The sequence below is a fragment of the Pinus tabuliformis genome, chromosome 5_2, assembly GCF_031772625.1.
Source record: "Pinus tabuliformis cultivar Carrire ecotype Pingquan chromosome 5_2, CPIR1, whole genome shotgun sequence".
Classification (NCBI taxonomy): domain Eukaryota; kingdom Viridiplantae; phylum Streptophyta; class Pinopsida; order Pinales; family Pinaceae; genus Pinus; species Pinus tabuliformis.
In genome coordinates this window covers 685168852-685180162 of record NC_142306.1, presented here as the reverse complement: position 1 = coordinate 685180162, position 11311 = coordinate 685168852, and the positions used below count along the sequence as shown (strand labels likewise).

The window sequence follows — 11311 nt, the reverse complement described above, 5'->3', positions numbered from 1 at the left end:
ACATATCTTGAACTGTGGTAAGTGTGTTCACTTTATGACAAAAATTTAAAGCTGGATTCGAATCCATATTTTCTCCACCTGTCTTTACATGGTTGAATGTTGATAGCTTCAGATGATGCCTTGTATATATTCCCCTTTCAAAATTTCCACTTGTATCTCAAAACCGGTTGACTGATATCAGATTGTTTTAGCTTCAGCAGTTTCGTAGCGCGTTATGAAATTGCTGAGTTTTAGTCATCATCTTCAGCAGTTTCGTAGCGCTCTACGAAACTGCTATATTATTCCAAAAGACACAGTTTCGACCAAATTTTTTCCATTGTGAGCCCTTTGCTATCTTGAAATGTCTCTTTTCATGTGCCTTGGAGCTTTTCAAACTGAATATATATATGGACCCCATTCTTTCCATATGCCTCCACATAACACCAATTATCTGTTGTGCCAACCATTAATGAGAGATTACACATAGGATTCTAGACAGCTGTAGCAACAAACCTATCTAGTGCCTAGTCAATTAAATGGGTTGCAATAATGCCTTCAGTTATCTGAGATTTCCTCAGAATACCATCTGGATCACATGTCACAAACCAACCAATCTGCCAACCAGGAACCATCCATTTCTTCGATATGCTCCCAAGAGTAATTACTGGTATAGTTGATGCAAAGAATCCCATTGGAATGAATGGCTTCTTACCAAAGACAATATGAGCATATACTTCATCTGAGATTATTAACAAACCTAACCTTTTAGCTGTCTCTGCAACCTTAGCCAAATGATCATGGGTAAAAGTGATGCCACATGGGTTGCTTGGATTGATAACAACCATTGCCACTGTGTTGCTGTTTGCAATTGTATGAAGTTTATCTAGATTGATTTCCCAACCCCTTTCTGGAACTAAATCATGATGCCTTGCTTCCTTTTTCTTGTATTGCCAATATAATGGTAAGTGAAGATGACATGAGATATAAGCTTCTATTCTGGCTGAAAACTAGGGCTTGGGACAGAGCTCATAACTTCTCACAAAAAACGTATTTGGAAAAACTGAAGGAGGCTTTTGTGAACCAATCCATGCTGAACAAAAACCTATCTTGGTTTTTTGAAACACCTTCCCTACCGCCCAGAATGTGTCTTTGAAAAACAGGTGTAAAACAGGAGATGAAAAACTGCACCTACAGCAGTTTCATAGCGCAACTTTGGTCATTAATTTCTCTCAGATCGTAATGGATTTGAGGAAACTGAAGGAGGTTTTTCTAGTTCAGTCTGTTAGGAATAAAAACCTCTTTCCATTTCCCAAAATAGGCTTTCAGTTGCTTTAGAGACCTCCTGGAAGTTGACTACCTTTTCATAATAAAACTTTGGAGTTCATAAATGTATTTCTTTTCTTTGCTTCTTTTTGAAACTTGCAACCTGTGCATACCAAGACAGCTAATGACCTAATGATGAGGATTCTGATAAATATGACAGCTGGGTGAGATTTTCTATGGATCAGCACGAAATCACCTAGACCGGGTCTACGAAATCACCTAGACAGTTGCGTTGCGAAAACACCTAAAACTGACTTATGCACTACGAAATCACCTAAAGAGCTTTGTAGCACATAATAACCTTTGAACAGAGCTGACACATGGAAATTGTGTGAATTATGAGACCAGTGGTGAATGAGAATGCATAGTGGACTCCTAAGACTCAGACTCTAAGGCAAACAAAAACTCAAACTTAGACTAGCACCGAATCTTTACCATCAAGCTAGTATGAGAAATTTTGGCATTAAAATTCTTAAGTGATAACACCATATATGTTCATAATGATCTTCTTGCCATGAATTTTCTAAAGAACAATTTGTTCTGGCCTCTTTGTTGGCTTTGGATTAAATGATGAATTGAAAAATCGTTTATCCACATAATCTGCAAAATAAGGCTCCAAAGAACCTCAAAAATATCTCAAATGGTAACAAATTTGAGAAAATTGCTTATGGATAACCTAAGTGGGCCGTGCTGGAAAAACCCATGTTTTCATTTTCCGAAATTCGCTTTCATTTGCTTAGAAAACGTGGTTGAATTTGACTGGTCAAAATTATTGTGTATTTCCTTTGATTTGATGTTGGAGGTCCACACGTGCGAGCTGGGTGGAATTTAACCAATAAAAATCCATATTGGAACCTTTAGAAATAATGTCCATGTGTTAGATTTCCTTCTAGAGTGGTGCTACTACCTCAACCATGGAGATAGCTATGGAAACTTGACTGCGCTGCAAACACTTGCACTGGCAAAACTATGATTAGTAAAACAAAAAAAAGGTTCTTCTTAACTCATTAAAAATAATGGAAATAATAATAATAAACCATGTAAACATGTATGATGGAATTGGGTGTGTTTATGAAGAAATATGGTTAAGAATGAAGACAATGGGTGAGTGGAATGATGAAAAAATGGATGGTTTGATTAGCAAAATCATGACAAATTGGAGGCCCAACATTCTCCCACACCTAAGTTTTTGCATGTGCTCATGCAAACAAATCTTTGCAAAATTTTATGATTCGACTAGTTCTCAGTAATCCTTTATTTTGTCATTTCAACTGAATCCTTGACCAAAGCTCCAAGGGATTGGTGTAAGTCATCTATCTTGGTAAGATTTGTTTTTCTCTCTTATTCAGTGAACCAAAGAATTCATTCTCCAAAATTACATGTTTGGTAGCACAGCTCTTTGTTTCCACACTTGTTTCTTGATAGTTTCAAAATGAAAAAGAAGAGTTATCCATCCTCTTGTTGAAATTTCTGCCATAGTATGCTACTCATGAATGATATGATGCATGTTGATTTTTTCTTCTTTAATACAACAAACATATTTGCAATACTTATTAATCCCCTGCACATTATCATATACAACTTGTGTGAAAGACAAGGGTTTCCATAAAGTAACATATCCAAATACTTATCATTGTTGTTAAAGCATTTGCAAATTCAATATTAGAAACAATTTATGAAGTTTTTGTCACTTATTCAATTGTGCACAAATTGTTTAATCCTTGGTAGAATATTCAACATGCCATATTGTGAGGAATGCATCAACAAGACTCTTACTACATCCACGTGCTTTCCAACTCAAATAATGAATGATATCCATGTGCACCATGAATGTTGTATGTAAACATACCACCACCTTTTGATCATGTGCTACAAACATGTACCATGAAGTCAAGCTTGCTATATTTGTAAAATATTTTTTTTCTCAAGAATTTCATGTTGATGGACCATTAAGGAAAGCATGAATGAAGGCCAAAAGGTTAGATTGTTCATCGAATAAGCATGAATTAATTTATATGGCAGCAAGAAGAGAAAAGGTAAACATAATATCTCATGAAAAGATTATGCAACCATAGTATGGGGCTCAATCATAACAACATTGGTAGAGCATCCAATAAGGTATGAGGGCTGAAAATAGTAGAATAGGGATGAAGGATTGAAAAAAATGGTTTGAAGAATGTGAATATGATAGGGTGAAATACATAGATCACATGTTTTCAATAGATTTCTTATTACAATTTCCAAGATTTTTAACAAATTAAAAAGTCTAATGCTAGTTTTACCTCAAGTTTACCTTTTGAAGAACTTGAAATATTGAAGTAGGGGATGTAGGTGTTAATTTGGAGTAGGTACTATGTTATTGCATGATGCATTGACCATCACTTTGACCTTGTTCCATAGATTTTGTCCCCTTCTTGTAGTAGACTTTTCTTTCCAATAGCTCTCAAACGAAAAATAAAATTCTCCTAAATTTTTTTGAGGTTGTTACCATTAGTTTTATGCATCTTCGCACAAAATATCTCAGCCAATGGGTGCACAAATCTCAAGAAAATTGAGAAATGACTGTAGGTAAAAGTGACCAATTTCTTGAAAAATACACACTGGAATTTCTTGAAATTTTGTGTATTTATTTACCCCACCTCAATGCATTTACCATAAACATTTTAGGACCAATGGATGCACAGTTTGCAAGATATGGTCAAGTCAATTTCTTCCCTGTTTCACCCTTCACACTACCAATGTTGCAACAAAAACATATGCCACGAATTCATTTTAAGGAAAAATTGAGTGCTTCAAAAGGAAATGGTGTATTTTTATTTTACTGCCACATGCCTTTAGAATCCCATTTTGATGAAGAAACGATGCTGTTGTGCAAAAATACCGAAATATGGCCTAATCTATGCACAATGGTGAAAAATGAAAATCCTTGTTAAAAACCTGATGAAAAGTCCTGGAAATTGCACTTTTTTGGAACTATGCTCGTGCTTTACTCAATTTACCATATTCTGAGAAAACCCAATAGCTCAGAATTTTTTTATTTCTACTCCATCTCTTTCAATATTTGTGCCAAAACCGCCTCTGGAACAAACTTCTACAACAAAAAATTAGGTTGTTACAACAATAGCTACAAAAATTGCAACTTTCTCTAGTTGTTGCAGAAAATGTCAATTTTGCATAAAGTTGTTTTCTCCAAGTTTGAACTATTAATTTGGATTGTGTACTGCATGTTGAAGTAGAAACCATGAAACATAATGCATATTTACTGAAATAGACCCAAATTTATTGTTTTACTTGAAAAGGGAATGAATGAAGACGAGTTGTAGTGGTGCCATTATGCTACTGTTGAATGACCAAAAGATGAACATGCTACTATAAGAAATGAATAAAATATATTGTTGCAAGTTGTTGTTGATTCCATAAAACCATTTAGTCTTCATCAAAACCAAAATTCATGGTACAATTCTTACCATGCGAATGAATTTGCCGAAGTCAAGCATGGAAAGAAATCATTGGATCAACAGTCAATAATGAAAATCGTTAACCAATGCGAGACAACTCACCAATAATGTAAATGAGTGTCAAGGTACCTGGGTGAATCTTGACATGGACGAATGAATGTGTTGAAGTCAAGTCACCTGCAAGATCTGGAAATCAAGAGACATTGTTGTATTCTTGTTGTTTTCAACAAGGAGGCTTGCCATTGATGTATGAAAGTTCCAAGGCACTCCAAATAATCTTTGATCTTGATCCCATATAAGGTGTTGAGGTCAATGGGACAAGATCCGTTGGAAGGTGGGCCTTAAGGAATCCTACATCAACCAAGTCGAGCATAGAACCAAAAATGATTTGAAGAACCATAATAAAATATTGAAACCATCATAAAATTGTAGAACTTATTGTGAACTTTGCTCGCCATTTGCCTAGTTTTCAAGCAAAGATCACATCCAATTGCACCAGCAAGCTGGTTTTCACAATAGGAATTATTTTTCTCTTTACTTTTATTTTTTTATTTTTTTTATATGTCCTACTCTACTTGAAAAATAAATCTCATTCAACTATATGAATACTTCCAATGGAACCATGTGTGTAACAAGATGATAGATAAACTCATATACAGGTTTGAAATATACTATGTACTAGTATATGAGAGACCAACTACCTTGATTGAGATGATGTCAGAAGATACTGAAGAATTGAGTACTGGGATCCAATGACTGTCTTGAACCAAGATTCAATGTAATCTTGTCTTCCTTGACTTCCTACTATCATGCCATGCAAGTCTTCAGAGATGTGATCCCCGTTCATAGAATCTGGTGATAGGCATGCATGAAACTTTTTAGCCTCATGTTCCAACAACTGCTCTTCTTTAATAGGCATCCATGATTCTTAGACCTTATCTGAATCTTCTTCTTCTGGTTGTTGTTATTCAATGACAGTTGGAGAATCATTTTGCAATACCTCAACATTGTAAGTGGATTGAGGTGTTTTATTATTGGAGATCTGAAATGGTTGTGCAGGTAGTGGAGTGGGAATGGATCTTTGGGGTGATTGTGTGCATGGTAATTGGAAAGGTTTAATTGAGGTCATATGAGGGTGAAATTGATGTTGTGGTGGAGGTGAATGGTATGGATAATATGGATGTTGGTATTGACAATAGTGAGGAAAAGATTAAGGATATGGTGGATTTCCTCTGTAAGGCCCTTGCCAACCTTGTTGCCAATATTGGTTTTGAGGTTGGGATTGAGATGACCAAGGTTTCCAAGGTTGGTTTTGAGGTTGGGATTGAGATGTCCAAGGTTGCCAAGGAAAGGGTGTTTTCCAATTACTTTGAGATTGTTGTACATAACCGTGAAATTGAGAATTAAGATCTTGCATCATACTAGGTTGATGAGGCTGTAGTGGTCTTCTTGGAGCTACATAATAGGATTGTTCCAATGTTTGATTTGCTCCTTGGTAAATTGCCTTTAACCCTAGTAATGATGGACAATCTTTAGTAGTATGTGATCCAACACCGATTTCATGAATTTTAATGTTATCAAGTGGACATTCATGCAAATCATGTTTCTCTCTGCATTTAGGGAAAAATATAAATGAAGAAACATTATCAATTTTTTGCTTTTTTTGCATTCTTAGCATATCAATTTGTTCATTTAAATTACCAAAAATGTCTAGCAAATTGTTGAGTTTAGTTTAACTTACCAATACAGATGTCAACTTACCTACTCTTTCCATAACTGGATCCTGAGGGGATCTTCCATACTTTGCTTTTCCTCTTGATATGTTCTTGCACAATTCACAAATCTCTTGAAATGATAGTTGAGAGACATCTCCTTTTCCCACCAGATTACAAATATCAATCCATTCATCCCTTATATCATTTATTAGAAGAGTTTTTAATGTGTATGATCCTAAATTATGAAATTTAGATCTTTTGAAATTATAAGTAAATTTCTCCACTAAATCTTCTAGGCTTTCATCCTCTTTTTTATTCATCTTAAAGACTTCATTTCTAAGGTCATGGTGTATGCAATAACCTTTATATGTTTCCAAAAATACTCTTTTCATATCATCCCATGTCCTTATAGAATTTGTTCCTAACGTCATGAACCATTTAAGAGCTCTATCTTTCAATGTTTTTGAAAACAAATTAAATTTTTGAATGTGTAATGAGTAGCCACAAGATCTACATAGTATTTTAAATTCAAAAATAAATTTTTTTGGGTCTTCCGATATCATACCTTTGAATTTAGGAAGTACAGATGGAGGGATGTTCTTCATATGAATGCTAATATCAACTTCTTGAATGGGAAATCCAAAAGGGTCTTCCTCATTGTCATCATCTCCATCCATTTCTTCTACCTCATTTGTCACATCTTCTTTTACATGAAAAAATAAGAATTCGTGATGTGGACGGGTGGCTCTTATTGCAACACGTGATATAGTGGGGGTGGTAGGTGTTAGTGTCGGTTTCTTCATCCCTCCATCAGTGATCAAAATACTCTTGTTGCATTGCATGTTAGGTGTCTCATCCGATCATCTGCATTCCATTAGGATCATGGATCATCTGATGGTAGTGGCATATTATAAATTTTCCCTCATGATCTTTACCTGCTGGCCCATTTTCATACATTTAGGTCATTTGCAGTCATTTTTTGTCTTTACATCTGCAAAAGTCATTTTTAGGGTTTTAGGTCTCATTAGGTCTAGGGTTTTGTCAATAAGGTCTTGTAAAAGCTCAATAATGGTCAGCAGGCACATGAGGAGGTCAAATAAAGTCTCAGCAACAAAAATTTCAATAATCACATGCTCAGTGATTGATTTTTCCTCAAAACCCTGTTTTGAGGAAAAACATAGTTTTTTATGTTTTATGTACAAGATTTCATGTAATTTCATTTTTCCTATATGTAATAATTCCGAGATGCAGCCCTGGTCACCTTGCCAAGCTCTTGCACTCTAGTTCCTGCAAAAGAGTCAAAATTTCAAAGCATTTAGTCCATCAAAGGCAAAAAGCAAGTCAAACTGCCAAAACAGAGTTTAAAAAAGCAAGTGAAATCCAAACATTACAAAGTGGGTTTTTATAAGTGAAAAATTAAAATCATTTGTATATAAAGTCTTTTTCATGTCAAAGAGCTCATTTGTGTCCAAAGAGTGAATGAGAACAAGTGCTAAATCATGTTTTCAAGCCTAAGGAGCGAATTTACAACCAAACTGTCAAAATTTTAAGGCACGGCGCACTTGGCCAGCGCAGGTTTTACATTGCAATTCTAACTGGCGCAACACACCAGTGAGGCATGACGCACCTGCCTCCAAAGCCCGAACTCATTCAAATCGCCTCCTCCAAGCTCCAAACTTGAAAATTCCTCGTTCCACAAGTAAGTTGACATCTCCATGTTGCCATTGCAAGGGTTTTCATCAGTGTTTATGGTGTTTCAATAGGTAAAAAACAAAACCCTAGTTCCTTGCACAGTTAGTTGAAAAAGATTCCTAGCAAAATTAAAGTTTTTGTTGTCTAATTCCCATCCTACCATTTTCACATCCCCTCACTACAATTTCATTCACCTCTTTTCCCCTTCCCTCTTTCACTTACACTTACCTATCCCCTTATCCCTAAAACTAAAAACTCTAAACACCATTCTCCAAACCCTTCAATTCCCCAAAACCCTACAAGCAGCATCCCAACCCCTCATTCATTGTCCTCATCATCAAATCCCTGTCATTTAGCAGCAAATACCTATTGTCTCTATAAAATCTCTTCATACTCATCTAAGAAACATCAAACAACAATGGCAAACATGGAGCCAGATTCATATTATGACAGAAATGAGGAAACAGTGAGTGATTCCTCCAAAGAAATTCATGCACTAAGGAGACCTCACAAGAGTGGAAACCATGTATGGGAGGAGCCCACTGCACTTACTGAGTTGTTGGCTTGCCCTCTTGCTGTAGCATGCTTCAAACATCAATCTTGTTACCAATTTTGTGAGATGATGGAAATAGTCAAATACCATCATGAGCTTGCCAGACTTTTTGTGTTCCATCTTCACAATGGCCAAGTCAATTTGGCAGGTGTGACATTCACTTTGACACCTGAGACTATAGCTCAAGCAACCGATATTCCGAATGTAGGTGAACAGTGGAACAAGGGACAACAGGTGGACAGAGATCATTATGAGCCTTATATCAAGGATGGTTTTCAGAGGCATATCAGTAGGGTCTACCCTTTCAGGTACCTACAGGACACATATGCTCCCCTTATGAAACTAATAATCAAATATTTCAGCTGTGAAGGCAGATTTTCTCGCCTATACACCTATCATATCATATTGTTGATGCATTTTACTAGGGTGAGGATGATGAACATCCCCTATTTCATATGCCGGAATATTGAGAAAATGACCACATTGGTGCAAAGGAAACCTCCTCATCAGCAGTATAACAACATCTATCACTTTGCATTGATCAAGATTGTGGTTTTGATCAGTTTAGTTTACTGAATGTTTCATGGGAGGATTTCATTTCACATGAGGTCTTCACAAGTCCTCAAGTGCCCCCACCAGTTTTTCATGAGGCAGGAGAGCCTTCACATCAGCAAGAGGTGCATGAAACCCAAACCACTAGTGTGTCAATATTTGTCACCTACCAAAAGGGCACAAGGAGATTGTTTGCAACAGCAAAACGAGTACTATCTCCACCCGGGGTAGAAGGGGTCTCGTTTCCTTCAACAACAAAGCAAGTACAGGAAAAGGGTAAGAAACCATTGCATGATGAGGGGCCTTTAGAAGGTCAAGAGAGGGAGTTCACTCTCATTCAAGATGATGAAACTGATTTGGGCTCCCAAAGCTCAAAGCTCAAGGAGATCATCCAGGAACAGCAAGATGACATTCATGACTTGTCTCTCAACCTGGAAAGAGCCAAGTGGATAATAAATTATCTTGAGCAAAGGAACAAACAGTTAGAGGATCATCAAACCATCATGGAGCTCCAAAACATAAGAGAAAACCAGTAAGCTGCTAAGAGGAAGAAAATCAAGTTGACACCACTTGAACAAGAAATTGAAGCTGATCGTCAATTTTGGCTTGAGAGGGAAAAAATGCACTTGGAAAAGATGTTGGAGAAGGCCAAAAAAGAGAAAAAGATGTTGAGGCACATGGCCTATCACTATTTGGCGAGAAACAAAGTTTGCAAAGCGAGAATTAGGACTTTGAAGGCCAAGTTGAGGAAAGCTATGAGGAAGAGGAAAGAACAAGACAAGCTCAAGATTTTGGCTGAGGCTTCCTTAGCCCAACATAGCACTTGATGCAAGACACTCAGCACAAATTTCAAGAAATTTGGGATACTTTTGTCAATTTTGAATTTTTGGAGCAAAACACAGAATTTTCTGCCTGGTGCGCTGCACCACCTGGCGCTCGCTTTTTCTAGGGATCTCCTTTGGAGGAAAACTCAGCATTTTTGGATTCCTCATGCAAAAATATGAATTCCCACAAATGGCCAAGAAATTTTGTCAAGTTTTGAGCTTCCAAAAGGGTAAAAAACACTTAAAAATGCCCTTTCTGCCCCTTTTTGGCCACACAGGAAGTAGTGTTGGGAGAACTCAATTTTAGAGGGGCAGATGGACACCAAATTTAGAAATTCCACCTGTTCTAGAAAGTAGACAGATAGAAATTTCCAACAAGCCCACTTGGAGCAAATTTGGTGCATTGTAAGGCCTCCAAAGTCAGCTACAAAAAGGTGTGGCGCACAGGGACAAAGGCGCGGCACACAGGATGGAAAATTGACTTTTTTGCCAAAAAACTCTGTTTTTTTCGCCTAGTTTTTTCTTAGTTTGACTTTTCTCTCTCTCATGGTCAAAATCATGATGTAATTTGATGTAACTTGATGGACTTTGATGTAAATATGCTAAAATTTCACTGATGGAGGTAGATACATCATGAAAAGGTAGTTTGAAACTGAATGAATTAGTTTCCTAGGTTTTAGAGGCAAGCTGTTCCACTGCCTACTTTTTAGTTCTTAGTTTAGATCTTGTTGAAACAGCTCCTAAACTCATGAATTCGAACCCTAAAGCCTAGCATGAGTTGTTTGTTGTATATATATAGTAGTTTTTCAGTCATTTGTAAAGGTTGGACTCTTGTGAATGCTTTGAGCATTATTGTATATTCATTTCTGGAGTTTGGCAAAGGAATAGACCAGGGTTCGCAACATTTTGTAGGATTCTTGTGGTAACTTGATTCGGTATTGTTTTTCCTTCTGTAATGCAAGTTTACATGTGTTTATGTATGCCATCATCTTTTTCTGTTCAGCTTAACTAAATGAAACAAGTATAAAGGTAGAATTCATTGATGTTGCAGTGCTCTACCTAGGGTTTTGTTTAGTTATTTATGTTTTCAACTGTTTGAAGAGGATCCCTGAGACCTTCATGCCCTCTCCAACTCCTCACCAGTATTAAGACTCTCCATCTCACTTATTTCAAAGTACTAAACCATTTTCCTACCTCGCACCAAAGAAATCTCTG

General features: G+C 36.6%; 1 pseudogene; it reads right to left on the bottom strand.

The window, feature by feature from the left end:
- Window positions 1–503: 503 nt before the first annotated feature.
- Window positions 504–11311, bottom strand: part of LOC149160966 (CBL-interacting protein kinase 32-like) — a 28548-nt pseudogene continuing 17740 nt past the window's right edge.